The sequence below is a fragment of the Pseudophryne corroboree genome, chromosome 5 (assembly GCF_028390025.1).
Source record: "Pseudophryne corroboree isolate aPseCor3 chromosome 5, aPseCor3.hap2, whole genome shotgun sequence".
NCBI classification, from domain to species: domain Eukaryota; kingdom Metazoa; phylum Chordata; class Amphibia; order Anura; family Myobatrachidae; genus Pseudophryne; species Pseudophryne corroboree.
The window spans coordinates 637144443-637158709 of NC_086448.1; the positions used below are offsets into that span (position 1 = coordinate 637144443).

The 14267-nt window shown below is 46.2% G+C and overlaps 1 protein-coding gene across 6 annotated transcripts in view; it reads right to left on the reverse strand.

Moving 5' to 3' along the window:
• The window catches only part of ZNF521 (zinc finger protein 521), a 452135-nt gene that overhangs the window by 47396 nt on the left and 390472 nt on the right, over window positions 1-14267 (reverse strand). The gene's annotated exons all lie outside the window — the stretch shown is intronic.

Below are 14267 nucleotides of genomic sequence, written 5' to 3' on the forward strand. Positions count from 1 at the left end.
TGGAGTCCTCCAAGTCCCTAGTAGACGCAGGCACAACGATAGGTTGGTTCAAGTGAAAAGCTGATACCACCTTAGGAGAAACTGGGTACTAGTCCTCAATTCTGCCCCATCCATATGGAAAATCAAATAGGGGCTTTTGCATGACAAAGCCGCCAATTCTGCCACCCGCCTTGCCGAAGCCAAGGCCAAAAGCATGACCACTTTCCACGTGAGATATTTTAAATCCACGGTTTTGAGTGGCTCAAACCAATGTGACTTTAGGAAACCCAACACCACATTGAGGTCCCACGGTGCCACTGGAGGCACAAAAGGAGGCTGAATATGCAGCACTCCCATGACAAATGTCTGAACTTCAGGCAGTGAAGCCAGTTCCATTTTGGAAGAAAATCGATAGAGCCGAAATCTGGACCTTAATGGAACCCAATTGTAGGCCCATAGTCACCTCTGACTGTAGGAAGTGCAGAAATCGACCTAGCTGAAATGTCTCCTTTGGGGCCTTCCTGGCCTCACAGTACGCAACATATTTCCGCCATATGCGGTGATAATGGTTAGCGTTCACTTCTTTCCTAGCTTTAAATAGCGTAGGTATAACTTCCTTCGGAATTCCCTTTTCCTTCAGGATCCGGCGTTCAACCGCCATGCCATCAATGCAGCCGCGGTACGTCTTGAAACAGACAGGCCCCCTGCTGCAGCAGGTCCTGTCTGAGCGGCAGAGGCCATAGGTCCTCTGAGATCATTTCTTGGAGTTCTGGTTACCAAGTTCTTCTTGGCCAACCCGGAACAATGAGTATAGTTCTTACTCCTCTCCTTCTTATTATTCTCATTACCCTGGGTAAGAGAGGCAGAGCAGGGAACACATACACCGACTGGTACACCCATGGTGTTACCAGAGCGTCCACAGCTATCGCCTGAGGGTCCTTGACCTGGCGCAATATCTTTGTAACTTTTAGTTGAGGCGGGACGCCATCATGTCCACCTGTGGCCTTTCCCAACGGTGTACAATAATTTGGAAGACTTCTGGATGAAGTCCCCACTCTCCCGGGTGGAGGTCGCTCCGGGAATGAACACTGCTGACAGTGCTAACACATGATTTTCCGCCCATCGGAGAATCCTTGTGGCTTCTGCCATCGCCATCCTGCTTCTTGTGCCGCCCTGTCGTGTACATGAGCGACCGCCGTGATGTTGTCTGACTGGATCAGCACCGGCCGGTGTTGAAGCAGGGGTCTAGCCTGACTTAGGGCATTGTAAATGGCCCTTAGTTCCAGAATATTTATGTGTAGGGAAGTCTCCTGACTTTTCCATAGCCTTGGAAGTTTCTTCCCTGTGTGACTGCCCCCCAGCCTCGAAGGCTGGCATCCATGGTCACCAGGACCCAGTCCTGTATGCCGGATCTGCGGCCCCCTAGAAGATGAGCACTCTGCAGCCACCACAACAACGACACCCTGGCCCTTGGAGACAGGGTTATCCGCCGATGCATCTGAAGATGCGACCCGGACCACATGTCCAACAGATCCCACTGGAAAATCCTTGAATGGGACCTGGCGAATGGAATTTCTTCGTAAGAAGCTACCATCCTTCCCAGGGCTCGCGTGCATTGATGCACCGACACCTGTATACGTATTAGGAGGTCTCTGTCTAGAGACGACAACTCCTTGGACTTCTCCTCCGGGAGAAACCCTTTTTATCCTGTTCTGTGTCCAGAACCATACTCAGGAACAGTAGACGCGTCGTAGGAACCAGCTGCGACTTTGGAATATTCAGAATTCAGCCGTGCTGTTGTAGCACTTCCCGAGATAGTGCTACTCCGCCGAACAACTGCTCCCTGGACCTCGCCTTTATAAGGAGATCGTCCAGGTACGGGATAATTATTTCAGCCATTACCTTGGTAAATACCTCGGTGCCGGGGATAGACCAACGGCAATGTCTGGAATTGGTAATGACAATCCTGTACCACAATTTTGAGGTACTCCTGGTGAAAAGGGTAAATAGGGACATGCAGGTAAGCATCCTTGATGTCCAGTGATACCATCCAGGCTTGCAATAATCGCCCTGAGCGATTCCATTTCGAACTTGAACCTTCGTATATAAGTGTTCAAGGCTTTCAATTTTAGAATGGGTCTCACCGAACCGTCTGGTTTCGGTACCACAACATTTTGGAATAGTAACCCCGGCCTTGTTGAAGGAGGGGTACCTAGATTCCACCTGCTGGAAGTGCAGCTTGTGAATTGCCGCCAGTACTACCTTTCTCCGAGGGCAGCAGGCAAGGCTGAGGTGAGGTAACGGCGAGGGGGAGTCGCCTCGAACTCCAGCCTGTATCCCTGTGATACTATTTGCAGAACCTAGGGATCCACCTGTGGGCAAACCCACTGGTCCCTGAAGTTCCCGAGACGCGCCCCTACCGCACCTGTCTCCACCTGTGGAGCCCCAACGTCAAGCGGTGGACTCAGAGGAAGCGGGGGAAGATTTTTGATCCTGGGAACTGGCTGTTGGAGCAGTTTTTTCCTTCTTCCTTGTCTCTGTGCAGAAAGGAAGCGCCTTTGACCCGCTTGCTTTTCTGAAGCCGAAAGGACTGTACCTGAAAATACGGTGCTTTCTTAGGCTGTGAGGAAACCTGAGGTAAAAAAAAATAATAATAATTTTTCTTCCCAGCTGTTGCTGTGGATACGAGGTCCCAGAGACCATCCCCAACAATTCCTCATCCTTATAAGGCAGAATCTCCATGTGCCCTTTATAGGTAGCATCACCTGTCCACTGCCGGGTTTCTAATACCCTCCTGGCAGAATGGACATTGCATTAATTCTGGATGCCAGACGGCAAATATCCCTCTGTGCATCCTTTATATATAAGACAACGTCTTTAATATGCTCTATGTTAGCAAACTATTTTTCCTGTCTTAGAGTATTAATATTATCTGACAGGGTATCAGACCACGCTGCAGCAGCACTATTTATGCTGAGGCGATTGCAGGTCTCAGTATATAACCTGAGTGTGTATATACAGACTTCAGGATAGTCTCCTGCTTTTTATCAGCAGGCTCCTTCAAGGTGGCCGTATCCTAAGACGGCAGTGCCACCTTTTTTGACAAACGTGTGAGCGCCTTATCCACCCTAAGGGATATCTCCCAACGTGACCTATCCTCTGGCGGGAAAGGGTACGCCATCAGTAACTTTTTAGAAATTACCAGTTTCTTATTGGGGGAACCCACGCTACTTTACACACTTCATTCACTCATCTGATGGGGGAACAAAACACTGGCTGCTTTTTCTCCCCAAAAATAAAACCCCTTTTATGTGGTACTTGGGTTCATGTCAGAAATGCGTAACACATTTTTTATTGCCGAGATCATGTAACGGATGTTCCTAGTGGATTGTGTATATGTCTCAATCTCGTCGACACTGGAGTCAGACTCCGTGTCGACATCTGTGTCTGCCATCTGAGGTAACGGGCGCTTTTTTGAGCCCCTGATGGCCTTTGAGACGCCTGGGCAGGTGCGGGCTGAGAAGCCGGCTGTCCCACAGCTGTTTTACGTCATCCAGCCTTGTAAGGAGTTGACATTGTCGTTTAATACCTTCCACCTATCCATCCACTCTGGTGTCGGCCCCACAGGGGGCGACATCCCATTTATCGGCCTCTGCTCCGCCTCCACGTAACCTTCCTCATCCAACATGTCGACAGCCGTACCGACACACCGCACACACACAGGGAATGCTCTGACTGAGGACAGGACCCCACAAAGTCCTTTGGGGAGACAGAGAGAGAGTATGCCAGCACACACCAGAGCGCTATATAATGCAGGGATTAACACTATAACTGAGTGATTTTTCCCCCAATAGCTGCTTGTATAAACAATATTGCACCTAAATTTAGTGCCCCCCCTCTCTTTTTAACCCTTTGAGCCTGAAAACTACAGGGGAGAGCCTGGGGAGCTGTCTTCCAGTCTGCACTGTGAAGAGAAAATGGCGCCAGTGTGCTGAGGGAGATAGCTCCGCCCCTTTTTTGCGGACTTTTCTCCCGCTTTTTTATGGATTCTGGCAGGGGTATTTATCACATATATAGCCTCTGGGGCTATATATTGTGATATATTTGCCAGCCAAGGTGTATTTATTGCTTCTCAGGGCGCCCCCCCCCCCCCCCCCCCAGCGCCCTGCACCCTCAGTGACCGGAGTGTGAAGTGTGTATGAGGAGCAATGGCGCACAGCTGCAGTGCTGTGCGCTACCTTGGTGAAGACTGATGTCTTCTGCCGCCGATTTTCCGGATTTCTTCTTGCTTCTGGCTCTGTAAGGGGGCCGGCGGCGCGGCTCCGGGACCGAACACCAATGGCCGGTTCCATGCGGTCGATGCCTCTGGAGCTAATGGTGTCCAGTAGCCTAAGAAGCCCAAGCTACCACCAGTTAGGTAGGTTCGCTTCTTCTCCCCTTAGTCCCTCGCTGCAGTGAGTCTGTTGCCAGCAGATCTCACTGTAAAATAAAAAACCTAACATATACTTTCTTTCTAGGAGCTCAGGAGAGCCCCTAGTGTGCATCCAGCTCGGCCGGGCACAGGATTCTAACTGAAGTCTGGAGGAGGGTCATAGTGGGAGGAGCCAGTGCACACCAGGTAGTCCTAATTCTTTCTTAGCTGTGCCCAGTCTCCTGCGGAGCCGCTATTCCCCATGGTCCTTACGGAGTCCCTAGCATCCACTAGGACGTTAGAGAAAAAAGGAGTACAGGTTGAGTATCCCTTATCCAAAATGCTTGTGACCAGAGGTATTTTGGATATCGGATTTTTCTGTATTTTGGAATAATTGCATGCCATAATGAGATATCATGGTGATGGGACCTAAATGTAAGCACATAATTCATTTATGTTACATATACACCTTATACACGCAGCCTGAAGGTAATTTTAGCCAATATTTTTTATAACTTTGTGCATTAAACAAAGTGTGTCTAAATTTACACAATTCATTTATGTTTCATATAAACCTTATACACACAGCCTAAAGGTCATTTAATACAATACTTTTAATATCTTTGTGTATTAAACAAAGTTTGTGTACATTGAACCATCAAAAAACAAAGGTTTCACTATCTCACTCTCACTCAAAAAAGTCCGTATTTCGGAATATTCCGTATTTCGGAATATTTGGATATGGGATACTCAACCTGTACTGCCTGTCATACAATGTAAAAAAGGGGGACTGCCTGCCATACTGTGTAAAAAAGGGGGACTGCCTGCCATACTGTGTAAAAAAGGGGGACTACCTACCAAAATGTTTAAAAAAAGGGGAACTGCCTGCCATAATGTGTAAAAAAGGGGGACTTTGCCTGCCTAATGTGTCAAAAAGGGGAACTCTGCCTGCCGTAATGTGTAAAAAGGGGGACTCTGCCTGCCGTAATGTGTAAAAGGGAGGTTTGTGGCCATTTCCCTTCCCCATGAAGCCACGCCCTTATATTTTTGGCACAAGCCTACGACACGCACTGGCCCTGATTTGTATATGGGTGGGGGGGGGGGGGGGGGGGGGGCGCCAATGCTGTTTCTTGCACACAGAGCGAAAATGTGTAGTTACGGCACTGGTTGTATACCATCCTTCAGATTTACAAACGTAAGAATTAAGTTTTGTTTTTTTTCTAATTAGGTTTTCCTATAAGACCACTAACAGATCAATTACTTATGACCCAGGAAGGATTGCTGATACAGTAAGTGGACACAAAAACTGATTAAACTCCTGTTCTTGGTTAAAAGATCAATGTGGAAGTTGTGTGCTTATGTGGCAGAATGGACAAAGCATGATCAATTCACTATTTTATTCACATCATAATAAACTGCTGCTCATATTATGCGTAAACCATCAGAAACAAAAAAATAATAATCTTAGGAAAAAAGGCGAGTGTGCCACATATACTGATAATTATGCTGAGATATAACAAACAATATTTGATAACTGAATATCCCCCTATGAATGCTTCTAGAGAGACACTTCTCTCTGCAACTGTTGTTCATTTTATGCCAGGTGGCTGTAGTTAATGTTATGCCACAAAGTCATGCCCTTGTTCATTTTATTCCCCCTAACAGTGCCCTTATTCACAATATATCACACAGTGCCCCCCACTTTATGTTATGACACATGGGGGTCGATTCAATTGTTATTATCACGGGCGCCCAATTGCAGCATTACAATTGTTCTGCCGCCTTGGCACCCAGCGGCCACACTTTTTTTCCTGCAGCCTCCATTTGGACGCCCAAAGCAGGGAGTCTAGACAGGTTTAGCTGCTTAAGCCGGCTAAACCAGGTCTGTTTAGGGGATGGGGGGAAGGGGGGGGTAGGGGGGGGGGGTGCATGATGTGCATGGGCACCCAAACATAATTGAATTGTGACAATTGTCCTGTTTAGACGGGATTTTCAGATGCCCAAAACAATTGAATTGTTTCCATTGTAGTGGTGAGTGTAGTGGATGTTATAATGGTAATGGGTGTGTGTGTAGTCAATGTTTTACTTGGTAAGGGGAGTATACTGTATGTAGTGGAAATGATAATGTACTGGGGCCAAGTTTCCATAATATGAACTGGGGGCACTGCAATGTGACATAATATGAATGGGGGCACTATAATTGTGGCACAATATGAACTGGATGTACAGAACACTGGATGTGGCATAACAAGAACTGGGGGCACTGTAGTGTGGCAGAATATGAACTGAGGGCACTACAATATGGTATGATATGTACTTGGGACACTGAGTGGCATTAATTTGAACTGGGATGCTGTATGGCATAATGTATACTGGCAGCACTAAATATGGCATATTGTGAACTGTAGGACTTGTTTGACAGTTTTCATAATTGTATACATCGCAACAGTTATAATTAATTCAGAGACACATGACCTCTCTTCTGTAAGTAATCGATAAAAACAGCTAAAATCCTGTAATTTTTGCAATCGAAAACCCAAAATTTGTATTTACAATCCAAATTCTGAACTGCGTGAAGTTCCGAAGTGGGATCAGATCCACAAAATTCAGGTCTATTCAGATTTCTGGATAACCGAACCGCACATCTCTAACTGTAAGTGAAGCATTTTCTTGTTGCTACTAGCTACATATTCTTGTTGCTACTTGCTATAATCACCCTATCTACAACCTCAACAATCAGAATGGCACACTGGAACTCTGAGCTGGAACAATGGGCAGTGGTATATAAAGAGCGATGTCGCTCCAAAATGCCATTTTGGAGCGACTTATCGCTTACATCACTCAGTGTGTACCCAGGACTGCATGCTCCCGCAGTCGCAAGCGACGGACACTAGGTTTGATGTGCTGCACATTAAATCTAACGTCCATCGCTAGTGTCCTTGTTTATGCTAACGGAGGACGGGACGTTGTCGTTCCGTCCTTCATTAACATCGTTCCAGTGTGTACTGGCAATCCCCGCTGATGGGCATTCGTTACAATGTCGGAACAAATGCCCGTCGCTTCAGTGTGTACCCAGCCTAAGAGTACTGGTGCTTCACTTACGGTGGATACCAAACTGCAGCTCAGAGGTGAGTGATGTCTGTTAGAAATGTTTGGAGATAATATAATAGATAATAAGAAGAGAACCTTTTTTTTCTGCAAAGTACTCCCAAGGTACAGCTTCATGCAGGTAAGAAACAGCCTACCAGTACCAGTATTACCCAAATACTGTACACACCTGTTACTGGAGACCCTCTACAATCCCAATTCCTGTAAGCACTGTGGAACACTTCTATCATCCCCGTCTCTTCATCATCCTTACTACTACACTGGAAATAACTAAGCACTCACCCATTTGGCGTGTGCTCATTAGTCAACTGAATTAAATTAAATTGGTGACAGTTTCTAGGCTAAGCTATTGTATATTTTGTATATGATACACATTGGAGACGTATAGGGGCAAAATTATGTAAAAGGCACTTTTCTGTGGTTTAAACAAATGACCTTATTCTGACTTCAAACTGTCACTGCTGTATGTTACCAGTAGATGTTATAGAGGCATTATGACAGTATTTTAGAGATAACACTAAAACATAAATTACTTTAGGTAAGTGTTAACATTAGTGCTAAAATGAATTTCAATTCAAAGAAATTCCTTCACAAAATGTAATTTTCTTTAGCTCCCAAGAGGTCAAGAAATTTCCATACAGAAAAGGCACCCAACAGAGTCATTGCATAGACGGAGACCAGGAGGCAGGCGATATGGGGTGCTCCCAGCAGGTCCCTGCAGAAATACATTAACTCTACTGAAAGAGATAAGCAATTCCCACAGGAGAATTCATGAATTATAACTGAGCACATGGCAACGAGGTCTAAATGCTAATCTCATAAATGCTTTGCTAACATGCTAAAATGTAAAATGTAAAAAATACTGTTCAATCCATTCGGAGACATAGCGTAAAACTACAATTTACTGGCTAAATAATGTTAGCATTCTCCCTGCAGCTATATAATCTAATGGCTGAACTGTAATTAAACACAAACACACACGTTGCATAATACACATTTTCAAACAATCACATGAGATGTTACAGCAGCTCCTCCGTAATGTTCAGTGTTATGCCGGCTGTCCCTAATCCAGCTTGGGAGGATTTTTATTAAATAATTGGAAATTCAAATGTTTAGCATTGCGAAGGACACACATTCTCTGCAATGTTTGCATAGTGGTGATTATACTGTAATCTTGGCAACTATGAAAAGATTGCAAAAAATAATAATAATAATAAATATATGAAAATAATACATTAACGTCCACTCAGATTATATTGTTTAAATGAATATTCCATATTGGGATCTTGGGAAAGTGAAACGTCATCCCTGAAACAGTGGTCAGTAAACACTGTAATTTTGCAGAGAACTCCAGTGCGGGTGTGTATTGCATGCCCATTGGTCAGACCGTCGGACAGCATACTGTCGCCGGTATCCCGGCAGTGGAATGCCGATGGTGGTGGTGGTGGTGGTGGGGGGGGGGGGGGTTGGAGCACAACAAGCCCCTTTCGGGTTCGCCATACTACGGGCTCGGTGGCGACCTGAGGTCACCACGGGTTTTATTCCCACTCTATGAGTGTTGTGGACACCAACGAGTGGAAATAGTCTCTGTTGGTCGGCATGCCAACCGTCAGGATTGTGAGGGTGCAGGATGTAGGGGGAGGTAATGTGCCCTGCGGCCTCCTGTCCGCCGGTCACATAACTACATCCCTCCAGTGCGCACTTTTAATTCCCATAAGCATGGCAGCAAGCTGGCAGTTTCAGGCACAGAAAGAGGGCGTAAGCCTTCTGTGCTCGAACACCTATTATTCACCTTGGGCTGGCATTTATAAAAGCCTATGGTATAATTTACTAATATAGCAGAAGTCCTGCATGAGTTCCATTGGAATGATGTTGTTATAGTGAATGATGTGGCCACAATCAGTGCAGGTGCACAATTAGAGGGAAATCCTCACCAATTTCTTCAATTCAGTTCAAAATGCTCAGTACAGTCCAGACTCACAGAGCTCCTCCCCTTTCAGTTGCGTGAAAGTACGTTTCCTTAGGTTGAATTGTGATTTAAAAAACCAATTACACTTCTTATTAATGGTAGTTAGCAACAGTCGTCCCTGCACAGCTCACCCTTCCTGTCAACTGACCTATATAATTAACAAACTGTAAATTAAATGAACAGAATAGAAACCATAATTTGAATATTAAAATTCATGTCCACCCAAAATGTTCATAATGCATACAGTCCCCCTTTCCCACTCAAAAACAATACAACCGTTGCATCATATTCATGCCTGCAGGTGTGGATCAACAGGGGGGGAGGGGGGGGAGTGCCTGTGTCCTGCCTCTTTCCACCCGAGACGTGCAGTCAGGGGAGACAGAGCCTAATCTGTCATGCTCCCTGTCAGACTCAGTGACATGTGGAGAGGCAAAGCAGAGCCTTTCCTGTCATACTATTATATACACCTGAGTTTTGACTAGAGATGTGGGCGGGCACTTTTCGTGTTTTGTGTTTTGGATCTGTATCCTCGCTCATGTTTTGGATCTGGATTGGTTTTGCCAAAACCACCCTTTCGGGTATTAGTTTTGGATCTGGATGATTTTTGAAAACAAAAAAACACAAAAACAGCTAAAATCACAGAATTTGGGGGTCATTTTTGATCCTACTGTATTATTAACCTCAATAACATGAATTTCCACTTATTTCCAGTCTATTCTGAACACCTCACAATATTGTTTTTAGGCCAAAAGGTTGCACGAGGTTGCTGAATAACTTTGCTAAGCGACACAAGTGTGCGGCATAAACACCTGGCCCATCTAGGAGTGGCACTGCAGTGGCAGACAGGCTGGCACTTTTAAAGACTAGGCCCCAAAAAGCTCATCATGCAAAGAAGAAAAAGAGGTGCAATGAGGTAGCTGGTTGACTTTGCTAAGTGACACAAGTGAAGTGACACAAGTGTGCGGCACAAATTCCTGGCCCATCTAGGAGTGGCACGCAGTGGCTGAATGTATAAAGTGGTACGCAATTTTGGGGTCACCGACAGCATCTCCTGCACACCCTTTTCATTTTTCAAAAAATTCTGCACCACCAAATTAATTGTATGTCCAAAACATAGGACGGGCTGGAATTTGCCCAGATGTAATGCACGCACAATATTGGTGGACTTATACGGCAGTACCCCTGGACTTATACGGCCGCACCACTGGACTGGACTTATATGGCAGTACCCCTGGACTTATACGGCAGTACCCCTGGACTGGACTTATACGGCAGTACCCCTGGACTGGACTTATACGGCAGTACCCCTGGACTTATACGGCAGTACCACTGGACTTATATGGCTGCACCACTGGACTAGACTTATACGGCAGTACCTCTTGACTTACACGGCAGTACCCTTGGACTTATACGGCAGTACCTCTGAACTAATACAGCAGTACCCCTGGACTTATACGGCAGTACCCCTGGACTGGACTTATACGGCAGTACCCCTGGACTGGTCTTACACGACAGTACCCCTGGACTAATGGCAGCACAGGACACCACCACTGGACTTATGGCAGCACAGGACACCACCACTGGACTGGACTTATACAGCAGCACCACTGGACTTATGGCAGTACAGGACACCACCAATGGACCTATGGCAGCACAGGACACCACCACTGGACTGATGCAGCACAAGACAGCACCACTGCACTGGACTGGACTTATACAGCAGCACTGGACTTATGGCAGCACAGGACACCACCACTGTGACTGGATTGGTGCAGCACAAGACACCACCACTGGACTGATGCAGCACAAGACAGCACTGAAATGACACAAAAGAGCAGGTCGCCACCCCACGTTCCACACCACTTTCCCGCACAGACACTGAGGAGACACTTTCCAGAACTGGAGTGAAAATGGCGGCGACGCGCAGCTCCTTATATTGAATCCAAAACCTGTGAGAGTCCGACAGCGGGATGATGACGTTTTGCCTCGTTTCTGATTTCCGAGTCTGGCGGGAAGTCCCGAGCCGGACTCGGATCCAGGCTCGGGACGTTATGTTTGGTTCTCAGGGAACTGAACCCGCTCATCCCTAGTTTTGACTATATACATCTCTGATCAAAACTTACCAAATTCCCAGCAGTATATACTGCTGCACCTGTGTATAATGCCTACATGTACCCTCAGGCTCATATACAGTATGTGTGTGTAGACCTGGCTCTGATACTAGCCAGTGCCTCCTCTGCCATTTACCTCACCACACGTCCCTGGTCAGACTTCACAGTTTTGACTATAAAAATTATTAGAATAGTACAAAGAAGATATTTAGAATTTATATTCTTTCTATTATTCTACTAAGTTTCATAGTCATATGTTACCAAATTTGCAGAAGCTGTGGGCGGGGCTGTGCTGCAGCCAATAATGCTGCATAGAAAACTGACCCAGTAAGGCTCTATCAGATTTGCCTGGGGGGGGCGTGGCCTGCGCTCAAAATACAGACGCTGGGATACCGAACATAGAAAGACCGATAGGGGTGTTCTACCCTCTCCCCACTTCCCTAACCTTCCCACTTTGTGCCTAAACCTAACCCCCCCCCTTCCCGCAGCCTAAACCTAACCCTCCCACCACGTAGCATAATCCTAACTCTCAGACAGGGGTGCCTAACCCTAACCCCCCCTCCCCGCAGCCTAACCCTAACCCCCCGGGACACAGCCTAACCCTAACCCTCCCCCCGCAGCCTAAACCTAACCCCCCCTTCCCCCGTGGCTTACCTCTGCTGCAGTACGGTCTCTCCTCATTCTGAATCCCATGTGTCGGTATTGCGGTGCCGGGATATTGCTCCCTTTCTGTATGTCGGTGTCGGCTTTCAAACTGGTGTCGGGATTCTGGTGTCGGGATTCTTGACCGCCGGGTTCCCGACAGCCGGGAACCTGACTGCATCCCCTGTGAGTAGGGGGCTGTGTAGAGGCAGCTTACTCTGTGAGGAGGGGGCTGTGTGTAGGCAGCGTGATCTGTGAGGTGGGGGGGCTGTGTGTAAGCAGTGTGATCTGTAAGGACGGGGGCACGTCACTGCTGTGTCCCCCCTCCCCTCTCACCAGCAGATTCTTCAGTAGACTCTGGCATTGTGTTAAAGTCTACTACCCATGTGCCCAACTCCAGAAGCCTGCGCCATATTTCCAGTAATATCTGCTGCACTGATGGAGACATACAGTGATTGGGTGCAGACTGTGCGGTGTGGGCACCGCACGCCCTGCACCCATTGGTAAGGTGGCAGCCACATCATTTAAAAATGATGTATATGACAGCAGGTATTGGCCCTCATTCCGAGTCGTTCGCTCGGTATTTTTCATCGCATCGCAATGAAAATCCGCTTAGTACGCATGCGCAATATTCGCACTGCGACTGCGCCAAGTAATTTAACAATGAAGATAGTATTTTTACTCACGGCTTTTTCATCGCTCCGGCGATCGTAATGTGATTGACAGGAAATGGGTGTTACTGGGCGGAAACACGGCGTTTTATGGGCGTGTGGATGAAAACGCTACCGTTTCCGGAAAAAACGCAGGAGTGGCTGGAGAAACGGGGGAGTGTCTGAGCGAACGCTGGGTGTGTTTGTGACGTCAAACCAGGAACGACAAGCACTGAACTGATCGCACAGGCAGAGTAAGGTTGAAGTTACTCAGAAACTGCAAAGTAGTTTGTAATCGCAATATTGCGATTACATCGGTCGCAATTTTAAGAAGCTAAGATACACTCCCAGTAGGCGTAGGCTTAGCGTGTGTAACTCTGCTAAATTCGCCTTGCGACCGATCAACTCGGAATGAGGGCCATTGTTCTACAATGTACAACTAATCAGTAAGTTTATATAAGCATGGACATAGACAGGAGAAAAAACATTCTAAAAACCATGACTGTTCCCTGGAAATGACAGTTGACAACTATGCACATAAAAAAAACAGAAGCTAGCCATGTACAGTATAATTTTACCTGCAATCATTTCTTTCATTGGCAGATAGTTTTTAAAGAAATGTAAATGTACTGTGCCCCTGGAGAGACCAAGTTCTCCCCACCAACAATCCTGCTAATGGCAGTGCTTGCTCGTTTCTTTGCCACAGTTTAAAATAACATGGTTTTAAAGGATTATTTTACCCTAGCTATTCAGAAAAAGCTTAAAACCTCGGTTTTATTTTTTTGTTCTAAATGACGACACCGCCAGCATTGCTTTTAAGCACAATTCATCTTCTCTAACATTTCAGCCTTTTAGAGAGAACTCAGCATTCTCCTTCTCTCTCCGGCTTGCTTCCTCCTAAACTCTGGAGCCCTACTAGGTGTAGCTTCAGGGCAGAAAGGATGTTACACGCTGTGCCTAGCTGCAAATACTACAATAAAAGATAGCGCTGTGAATTCCTTGTATGTTCAGGTTGAGAACTTGAGCAGCCTGATTGAGCAAAGTCAATCAAGGGAAGACGATAATTATTTCTCATGATACAGTACACAGCAGTTGACGGTTTCATTCAGATGTCCAAATTATCAGACGGATTTCTACATCTGGACACAGCTGAAATTAAATATATTTACTGAAGAACTAATAAAAATGTTCTTGCTGCTGATAAGCTATTTGTGATATAGGTACATAATATAGCACTCTGCTAAAGGAAAGGTAGGTTTGTGGTGATCAAGCAAGCTGGGAAATACACAATTCTGTGCACTGAGAACAAGAGGGGATACGGATCTTTAGGGATCCAGAGATAGTTACAAGCAGCCGCATTGCAGGTGCATGGAATAAAGAGTGTTATTTTCATGCAT